At 33.0% G+C, this 11490-nt stretch overlaps 2 pseudogenes; both read left to right on the top strand.

Moving 5' to 3' along the window:
- Nucleotides 1-3039: 3039 nt before the first annotated feature.
- LOC145061776 (cytosolic sulfotransferase 5 pseudogene) lies at nucleotides 3040-4433 on the top strand (annotated as a pseudogene).
- A 5839-nt stretch (nucleotides 4434-10272) lies between these two features.
- The window catches only part of LOC145061859 (cytosolic sulfotransferase 5 pseudogene), a 1907-nt pseudogene continuing 689 nt past the window's right edge, over nucleotides 10273-11490 (top strand).

Raw genomic sequence — 11490 nt, forward strand, 5'->3', positions numbered from 1 at the left:
TGATTTTTTTTGTAGACATTTGAAAGAAATATATGTTTCTACCTAGCAACCAAACAAAACAAAAGTAGGAAATGTTAAAACTTAAAATAAGTATTGTTGTTTTATAAATTAACGTGGAGTTTGGACCAACATGCAAAGAAAATGTACAATGAGGGGTTAAAAGTTAACATGACACAATACATTTTGTTCCACTTCCACACGCCATCCTAATGGACTAATAAATGAGAGAAAGGGCATCGCATTATACGGAAAGAGTAGAACTTATTGATTATGTTCTCTCTAGTCGGTCATAGAGTGGGGCATTGTCTATAGCAAGTTTATAAAAATTAGAAATGTAGTTAAGGACTTAAGGCTTCCTAAAAACATTTGTATTTAAGTTTTATCCTTAATCTTATTGGATGAATTATCTGCAGAATTTATAAATCTATTAATAGGAAGGTATTTTCTTTCCTCGATTTCATGTCCAAATAATCAAATTTTGGTTGATAAAGTTTCATCTTCATTTTATAAATTAACCATTATCTTTGGCGGTTAGACAGTAAATACTAAATATTTTAAATGTTGATCAATCTTTTTCTTTTAAAAATACAATACATTGTCCGAGGTCAAAAAGTACTAAAATATAAATTTTATTAAAAACTCAGAATTAACTTTTGGTTAAAATTTAAAATAAAAGTTCAAAAAAAAAAGCATATTATCAAAATCTAAGGTCGTTATCGTAGTTTGCAAAATGATAGTTTATTTTATAGGGTTTTATGTAGAAAAGTTTCATTATTTTGAATTTTCTTTTGATATATATATATATATATATATATATATATATATATATATATATATATATATATATATATATATATATATAAAGTCTTAATTATTTAATTTTCTATTAATTTTTTTTTCCTTAATTTGGGAAAAATATTAAATAAACATGATTTTTCTATTCAAATTTTTTTAGGACTTCATCAAAAATTTTCTTAAAATAATGAGACTTTTCTATATAAAATCTTAATTTATTTATACAAAAATAAAATGTGGTCATTATTATTATTATTATTATTATTATTATTATTATTATTATTAGTACTTAAAAAGATTACGATTATAAATCACCAATCATGTTCCTGTGTATTATGGTATTATTTAAAAAACATATATAATTAAAAATCAATCATGTTCCTGTGTATTATGGTATTATTTAAAAAACATATATAATTAAAAATCACTAATCATGTTCTTATATTTTATTATATTAATTGTTATTATTTTTAGAGCGTGGACTTTAAATAGGTGTTTTAGATTGATGTCACTATTAGCCTTGAAGTATTTAGCAAGATTACTACTAAGATAGCCGGCTTTGTTTTTCTTTTTTTTTTTTTCTTTTAATTATTTTTTTTGGGATAATGGCTTGAAATGGTAATATATTTTTTGATTTGTAGGTAAAATGAGTTCTTTTTTTTTCGTCCACATTTACCCCTATAACTTGTTAAACTGTACATATTTTTGATTTTATATACATTTAGTCCTTAATATTTTTATACATATTTAGTCATTTAATATTTTTTTGTTTCAAAATAAGACATTTTTGTTTGTGTACTCATTCAATACGCATAAATGATTTCTTTAGGTTTTTCTCACGACATTTTATATGTGACAATCATTGATGGGGTTGTTGATGCTTATGTCTATCGCGATCTCGAATGTTTGGTTGCATAGGTCTTGTGGTTTGGCTTAGGTCTTTTATTTTGAACGTTGTAACTTCTTCATACGATATAAGGTTTTAAAGATCTTTATATCCACGCGTTTTTTTTAATCTACTACAACTTTCTTTAAAATAACTTTCATTAAAGTGTAATATATTTTTACTTACGATTTATAAAATAAACATCCATACATGCATTCATAAAAAACATATAGATATAAAAATCGTAAATAAAAATATATTACTTTTTAAAGGAGTAATGTAAATGAAAGTTGTAGTCGAGATCGCGATGGACATAAACATCAAAAGTCCCAAACACCTCACTAATGAATGTCTCACGTAAGATGTTGTAAGAAAAACCTTTATAAATACTGAATGAATACAAAAATAAAATTGACTTATTTTGCAACAAAAAAATATATATTAAAGACTAAATGTGTACAAAATGAGAAATATATATTACTCTGTTAAGTCATTTTTACCGGCTAACCTGATGTTGTCGGTCATAAGGACTGAATGTGTATAGTTTACCAAGTTAAAAGGGTGAATGTAGACGAAAAAAAAACTCAGTATTAAACATATACAAATCGAAAAATATATTACTCTTTTAAGTTATTATCCCTATTATTTATTAAAATTTTATTTTAAAATATATTTATGTATGATTTAGTAGTATTATATTGTTTATAAATTATATCTCAATAAATATTTATACGATATATAAATTTATAAATATATTTACAATAATATATATATATATATATATATATATATATATATATATATATATATATATATATATATATATATATTATTGTAGATCTTAAATAATTAAAAATATATATATAATACTTGAATAATTAGAAAACTTTTTATAAAAATGTTGAATGAACTGATATAAAAATTAATTGCAAAAGCTAATGTATGACACACCTAAAAAATCAATTTAAATTATATTATTGTGAGTGACAACTGGTGCGGCACAACCTAGTCATATGATCTCATCTATCGGAGAATATACAATACTTTATTATTATTATTATTATTATTATTATTATTATTATTTTGAACAGCACAATACTTTATTATTATTATTATTATTATTATTATCGGATTGATAGTGAGAAAATTACAAAAATGGTCCGTTGGTTTGTTATTCATTATTTATTTTCTCATATTTTCCTGTCATACCCAAATATTTCCATGCTCTTCATCATGCTTTTCAAGGGTTTCAGTTGTTAAACATTTTCATGATCTTCATCACGCGTTTCTAGATATGAAGATGATTAATGTTATTCATTATTTATTTTTTCATGTTTTAACAACAAAATCCAGACTTATAAAAGTCAGAAAGAAAGTGTAACTTTTGTACAATCGTAGGGGCCATTTATGTAACTTACTTTAAAATTTTATTCAGAATTGCTAACGGCGGATAAGAAGAGGAGTTTTGTGACTTTGTCCCTGAGACACTCTGTCTACGATTGTCCTACGATTCTTCATCATGTCGACTTCTCCACCTCTTACAAATCCAGGATCAAAAGAAGATGAAGACTACAATAAAATCTGTGAGGAGCACAGACACCTGATAGAAACAGTACCCAAAGGCAATGGATGGATGGAGAAACACCTCTACAACTACAATGGCTTCTGGTTTCACCCCAACTACATCAAAAACCACTTGCTTCTTCACATCTACTTCAAATCTCAACCCACCGACATCTTTTTAGCCTCCTTCATGAAGACCGGAACCACCTGGCTCAAAGCCCTCATGTTCGCTACCATTAACCGCCACCGCTACACCCTCTCCGACCACTTTTTACTCCACCATGGTCCACAGGGTGCCTTCCCTTACCTCGACATCGAAAGCTACCCCCCTACCGACTTCACCCACTTGCCTGCTCCCCGAATGTTCGCAACCCACTACCCTCGCACCCTCTTGCCACCGTGCATTACTTCCTGCAAGTTCGTCTACATCTGTAGGGACCCAAAAGACGTTTTGATTTCAAAATGGCATTTCATGAGCAATCAAAGATCGAAAGATCTGCCTCCCTTCTCGTTGGATGAAGCGTTTGAGCTTTTCTGTCAAGGGATTTCGGACTTCGGACCATTTTGGGAACATGTTCTGTCATACTGGTGGGCGAGTCTGGAATCTCCGGACAAGATTCTGTTCTTGAAGTACGAGGAAATGATGAAGCAGCCAGAGATGGCTCTAAGAAACTTGGCGGCGTTCATGGGGAAGCCATTCACGGCGGAGGAACTGGAGAAGGGGGTGGTAGAGAAAATTGTGGAGCTTTGTAGCTTCGAAAATTTGAGCAATCTGGAGGTGAACAAGAAAGGTGTGGTGAAATTCGGTAAGGTGTTCGAGGTGGAGAATCGGCTTTTTTTTAGGAAAGGCGAAATCGGAGATTGGAAAAACTATCTGAGTGTGGAGATGAAGCAACGCATCGATGAAATTACCAATGAGAAGTTTAAAGGTTCTGGGTTGATCCTTGAGACAACCACTTGATCAGTAAACAAGTTAATTACTCACTGAGGGTATATCCTTGTTGCGTGATGACCTATCTATTTCATTTCGGTTTATGTTTTTCAAAGAAAATATATACGACAGTTTTGATTCGATGGGTTAGTGCCATAGAAATCAATAACGCCTGGTTTCGAGTTTAAAAAAATAAAAGAAAAGAAATATTTCTTTTCTTTTTCATTTGTATACATAAAAAATTTTTAAATTTTTAAATTTTTTATTTTCCAGATTTTATTGTATTTTTTATTTTATTAAATTAAAATTTCACATTTAATATATAATATAATATATATGTAAGGTATTTATTAGAAAAAGTTAATATATGTAATGTATTCAATGTATTAAAACTTCATTAATTTTAATAATTCAAATTTTTTCTTATTTTTTATTTATAAATTCATACTTCTTAAATTGTTAAAATTTCATATTTAATTTTTTTTAAATAAACTCATGTAATACATGAATCTTACATCTAACACATAAATAAATGAATAAGAGAATCTTACATCTAACACATAAATAAATGAATAAGAGAAGATAAGGAAAAGGAAAAGAAAAAAAAATTCTTTTATGTTCTTGAATTTATAAAAATAAAAGAAAATTAATTATTTTTTCTTTAAAGTCAGGAGGAAAATCATCGTTTCATTTCCCTTTACTTTCTTATATTTCCCTTTATTTTAGTGAAACTTAAGAACACTAATTGTTTTTTATTTTCTTTTCATTTCCACTCATTTTTTTTTCTTGGGATTTATGCTGAAAAGTCTTATTATTTTGGAAAATTTTTTAATAAAATCTTCAAAGGTTCTTTTAACAGAAAAGTCTAATTATTTTGAGAAAAATCACTTAATCTGTCATTTTCTGTTCAAATATATAAAAAATGATTTTTTCATTAATTTGGGCAAATTGTTAAATAATTAGGATTTTTTTGTTTAAAAAAATTAAGGCTTTATTAAAAAATTTCTTAAAATAATGAGACTTTTCTGTATAAACTAATTTTTTCTCTCGTTAAGTTGAACTCGGGAACGGAATGTAAGTTTTGTCTTCAATTTATAATCTATCTTAATTTTTATTTTTTTATGCTACTATTTTTCTAAAATGAATGTTACCTAATACGAGTTCTAAATTTTTATTGATAATTGATTGATTGGAAAACGATTACAAAGTATTTATAAGGCTAGAAAAAACAAAGGAGAAAACCTAGGAAATAAGATAAACCCTATATATATATATATATATATATATATATATATATATATATATATATATATATATATATATATATATATATATATATATATATATATAACTCCTTTACTCCCCTCAAATTGGAGCGTGAAGGTTGCGAACGCCTACCTTGGTAAGGAGATAACAAAACTCGTCGGTACCAAGAGGTTTGGTGAAGATATCGACAGCCAGGTCATTGGAGCTAATGACATAGGTTTGAATTTGACGACACTTGATACGTTCACGTACAAAGAAACAATCCATGGAAGACAGGGTTATCGGCAATATGTCTTGCTGCTTGATTATCACAGTAAAGAGGCGTTTGGATCTGATTGAGGTGCTTCTAAGTCTTCCAACAACCAACAAATCCATAATATCTCACTGATACTAGAAGCCATAACTCGATACTTAGCCTCTGCAGATGACCTGGAAACAACAGATTGTTTCTTTGTTTTCCAGGAAATAGGAGCACCACCCATAATAATAAAATAACCAGTTTTGGAACATTTAGTGAGTGGGCAACCAAACCAGTCATAATCACAGTAGGCTTTTAAAGTAAGATTCCCGGTGGAAGGCAGAAAATCCCTTGTCTCAAGGTAGCTTTGAGATAACGTAGAATGCGAAGAGCAGCATCAAAATGGAGCTGTCGAGGAGTAGAGACGAACTGGCTCAAGGTATTGACTGCGAGGGTGATGTCGGGTCGAGTGACCTATAAGTATAAAAGACCTCCAATGAGATGACAGAAATGGATGGCCTCAACAAGAGGTGTTTTTTCAGCATCATCAAGACGAATGTTTTTGTTCCATAAGAAATGAACGTGGGCGACAACCTTGACGACCACAATTAGCAAGAATATCCAAAGTGTATGTCTGGTGGCTGAGCACCATTCCATCTGGAGTTCGTGTTGCTTCGACACCAAGAAAATACTTTAAAATTTAGCATCTGTGGTATATTTCAACTCAATAATATGATACTTGTAATGTCGAGGGCCAGATCTCAGTCTTACATACAAATGTCATGGGCCACCCCTATAGTCTTTTCCTTTTAATACCAAGGGTCAAATCCTAGTCTTACATACAAAGGACATGGGCGACCCCCATGGTCTTTCATGCAAGAATCACACAATAACTAGCATTCTACAATACAATTCCTAGTAGGCTAGCATTGGTGCCTTCAACCCATGGGTATAGTGAGGAGACTCATCTCATAGACAGATGAGAAACTGAAACAACACGTTGCTCCGGAATCAATCTACCGGTCACCTTAAAAATACAGTGAACAAAACTCAGAATACAGATCAAAATATTCTAAATACCCTATGTCAAACTTGGTCAAAATCAAAAGTCAAAAGTCCACCCAACAAGCGACCACGTCGTGGCCTCCTTGGCCATACCATGGTCACAAACCACAAAAACAGACGGTTTGGACCAAGTCACTATATCATGGCAACCTCAACCACACCGTGGTGATGCGATAGGACACCTTAACCCCTTAAGTCCCTTTTCCTTTAACTACATGAACTCCAAGGCTTAGATCTAGTCCTTCTCATCGTCTTGATGAGTAAAGTTTCCAACTTTAACTCTCAAAACCCTTCCATATGCCAAACTCCCCACATAACCACTAATGGTGACTTAATGCATTAAGATTCCGATTAAGCACCAAATACTTAGAGTTGCACCTCTAAAGTTTCTAGAATGGTTTCATGCAATAAAGTGACCTTAAGAATCATGGCTTTATGGAATTACATGTCCAAAACACCCTTTTTCTATTTTAGGGTAAAAATAGGGTTTAAAGACTATAATCCCATGCATGACATCAAAACTTGATTATAATCCAGATCCAAGACACTACTTGCTTATTTTAATGTGGAGATTCATAAATTTGCAAACTTTATGAGATCCCATCACTTAAATCCATCAAAACATGGAAAGAAGGGACAAAAACAAGGGATCTAGCAGCATGGAAAGAAATAGGTTAAGCTTGCCACTCACCAAGGTCCAAGCAATGAGCTTAGCTGAAGAAATGATGCTTTCTACGAAACCACCTCACCAAAAATCTTCCTTCTCCTCTTAAAATCACCAAAATGCACCGAGAATGAGCTCACAACTTCAATGGAAGCTAGGGTTAGGGTGTATGAGGTTGGGAGGAAGATGGAGGTTGAAACCCTAGCCTTAATGTTCCTTAAATAGGGTCCAAGACCCGAAAATTAGGGTTTTCACTAACAAGCACCACCACATTGTGGTGCCTCAAGACCACGTCATGGTGGGTCATTAGAACCCGCAAACAAAGCTGATACGCCACGTCATGACCATTTTTTACAAATAAACACACGAAGGATGAGTCATACCTTGATTGGATGTTACAATATCACACCCCTACGACATATGAAACAATTATCAAGCCAGCCCCACATTTCGTATATCGAAGTCTACCTTGATAATCGCCATGTAATATTTCATATTCTATAGACGAGGATTGATCATTATTTTTATACTTTGATGGACATTTTCTATATCTACTCCAATATGATTGACAACAAACCAATCGCATTGGATCGGAGGGACTTGATAATATACAACTTATATGACTGTACCGGTCAAATATAACTGGAAACAAACCAATCATATCAGACTAGGGGGCTTGATGATGTATGACTTATATGACTATATCCAGTCCAATATAATTGGTAGTAAATCAGTCGTATCGGACTGGGTGGGGGCGGGGGACTTGATGATGTTAGGTCTATTAGCACGGCCTACACAACATAACAACACTATTTGGCATCACATCATGACAATGTTGATTGGCAGCACAATAAGGCATCACTCGAGGAGAGAACAATATATCAACCCATCCCATGACTAGCTGTGTCAGAACTAGGTTGGCACAAGGTGTGACCTAATTGTACCTTGACTTAACCCTATAAATAGAATACTTTCTCCTCCATGAGGAGAATCCTAACTACTAGATTTGAGCCCCCACAATACACTTACACCTCTCCTCAAGATAGTTCTATCTGGTCTGGAGAAACCATCTCCTCTTACACATCGATCTAACTTTGTAGCTGGAGCTTGCTTACGGGGCATAGTATTTAGGGTGGTTCTAATGGTTTATCTCTACAATGGCAGCTTTGAATCAAGTTGGGAGCTTGTTAATGACACCTATTCCCGATCTATGATCCAGATCCAACAACAAGACCCGATTGCTAGATTCCAATTCACATCATTGTATTTATCATTTGAATAAAATTAAACTTGTTTGTTTATATTATTTTGTTTTGAAATTTTTATTTCGGCCACCTACTATAATGTTTGTTTTTTCCCCTCCCGATCATGTTATGAGTTCGTCCCCACTGGCATCCAAATTCAATTGTTTTCGCAATGTTACTTGTTATTATCGTAAATATATAGCTTCCGTATTGATTAAGAATGCATGTGTATGTGGTGTGCCTTGTAGGCATGACAACCGACTGACCCTTCAAGATTGTGAAATGCAAAAGTATCTTTGTGGATACACTTTTTGAAAGTTTGAAAAAAAAAATTACAGAAAAATAAAAATTAGAGACCTATTAAGTAAAAAATGAAAAGTTAGTTTGGGCAAATTATGGTTAATTTAAATAGCAATCAAATTTCACATGTGTTCCGTCTATGTACCTCAAAAGAAAATTAAAGTGGTTTTACTACTAAGTTTCATTTTTGTTGCACTTAAATACCTCAAGTTTAAAGTCGTTCCATTCTATAAATAATTAATATTGTTTTTTTACCTTAAGTAAAAATTAAAAACTTTTAATTTTCTCTCTTTCTTTTGAAATGAGTTGGAACTTGGAAGATCCACCTAATCAGAAAAGTTCTATTTGGACGGCTTCTTTTTTTTACATGTTTTCGACTTGTGATTGAGACAAAAGCATCACGAACAACCCACCTACATGTTCAAATGTACTCATTAATTATTTCTCATTCACAACATGAGCTTTTACGTCCATTTTTTTTCCATGCCCTTAAAATAATACTATAGTCTTTTAGATCGAATAACCTTTCCATTTAATTAAACCAGTGTATAGAAAATCTAGTATACCATAATTTCCTTCTCCGGTACTAACAGCCAGTCCATTGGTAGTGATGATACGTTTGTGCCAAGATAAAACTTTGATGACAATGAGCCTTGGAAGCGTCTCTTAGTTATAACAAAAACGAAAGTATGTTACTCCTATTTAGAGAGATTTTTTTTATGAATTGTCGAGTATTGTCATAATCATTGTCAAATCAACGGTCAAACAAATAAACAAATTAAATTTTACTTCTTTCACATAAATAAAACAAAATTAAAACTTGAATGGTAAAACATCTTTAGAATAAAAAATAAAAAATGAGATATCTAAATGCAACAAACTTAGAACTTGCTTAGTATTTCATGAAATTAACCCGTCAAATTACATTAACCCTATTATCTATCAGATATTTCAAATATTTTAAATTGGTGTTTATGCTTTACAAAAAGTATCACTTTAATAACAAGTCTACAGAAAGTGTTGTGGTGTGGAGCGGGAAAGAATGACGCATGTTTCCAGAAGCCACGCCCCTGTTCCAAAGAAATCCATTTACATAGATATAATGCGTAACTGCAATAAATAGAAATGTCGTTTTATTGGTTTGTTTTGTTGGCATCATAATACATAGTTTTACACACACACGTGGTTTTAATCAAATGCCCAAAATACCCTTCCAGAAAGGGATTTGTTAGTATGAAAATTGAAACTTTTTATTTTTTGAAAGTTGGACACTTGAAGTATTTCATTACAATAGACAATTCAGTACATACAGAAGCAATCGAATCAAGAACTTACATAAGCATTCTCGAATTTGTCAACACCCATCAAGATAGTGTAGTCTCCAGCTTCTGGTGGGGCTTTGAAGTAGAACACCATCTTCGCTGTCTCCGCTCTCCACAAAGGACACTCTTTTCTCTTTTCCTCTTTCTAGGGTTTATTTTGTCGATCAAAATTGAAAAGAATCAGACGACCTTTTTAGCGTGCATAGATCAAGCAGCAGAGAGGTGGAGCAATTACTTGAATCGGTGGCTTTCTTGAGGAAGGGCAAGTGTTAGACAGGTGGCGTGGCGTAAAACCATTGGGGAACAGATGCGGTGGAGAAAGCCGATGACTTTCAAGAGTTTTAGCTGAAGCCGAAGACCTGAAGCCGGCTTTATGAAAAGGAAAGGAGAAGCCAAATCATTACAATTTACACCCTTGGTCCCTTGCCATAACTCCACTCATTTTTCTACCGTTAAATACACAAAACACGTGGAGGGTATTTTGGTCTTCTCATTTCTACCCAAATAGGCAAATATCGAGTTTCATGGTGCCTTCTATTTATCAACGCGGTCTGCACTATGTGGTGTATTTAATTAGCGAAAGTGCCCAACACACACTACGATAACGATTGTCAATTTCTAATATGTCGATCTCTCCATATCTCACAACAGCACTGGAATCAAAACAAGATGCAGACTACAACAAGATCTGCGAGGAGCATAAACACCTAATAGAAGCAGTACCTAAAGGCAATGGATGGAGTGTGCAACACCTCTACAACTACAATGGCTTCTGGTTACACCCCAACTCCATCAAAAACAACTTGCTTCTTCACGCCTACTTCAAATCTCAACCCACCGACATCTTTTTAGCCTCCTTCATGAAGACCGGAACCACCTGGCTCAAAGCCCTCATGTTCTCTACCATTAACCGCCACCGCTACACCTTCTCCGACCACCCTTTACACCACCATGGTCCACACGCAAGTTTCCCTTATATTGACATAGAAACTTACCCTGCTATTTCCGACTTCACCCACTTGCCTGCTCCCCGAATGTTCGCAACCCATTACCCTCGCACCCTCTTACCTCCGTGCATTACCTCGTGCAAGATCGTCTATGTCTGTAGGGACCCAAAAGACGTTTTAGTTTCAAAATGGCATTTCATGAGCAATCACAGATCCAAAGATCTACCTCCCTTATCGTTGGATGAAGCGTTTGAGCTTTTCTGTCAAGG

This window comes from Lactuca serriola, chromosome 1 (genome assembly GCF_051521515.1).
Source record: "Lactuca serriola cultivar US96UC23 chromosome 1, Lser_US96UC23_V15, whole genome shotgun sequence".
Taxonomy (NCBI): Eukaryota; Viridiplantae; Streptophyta; class Magnoliopsida; order Asterales; family Asteraceae; genus Lactuca; species Lactuca serriola.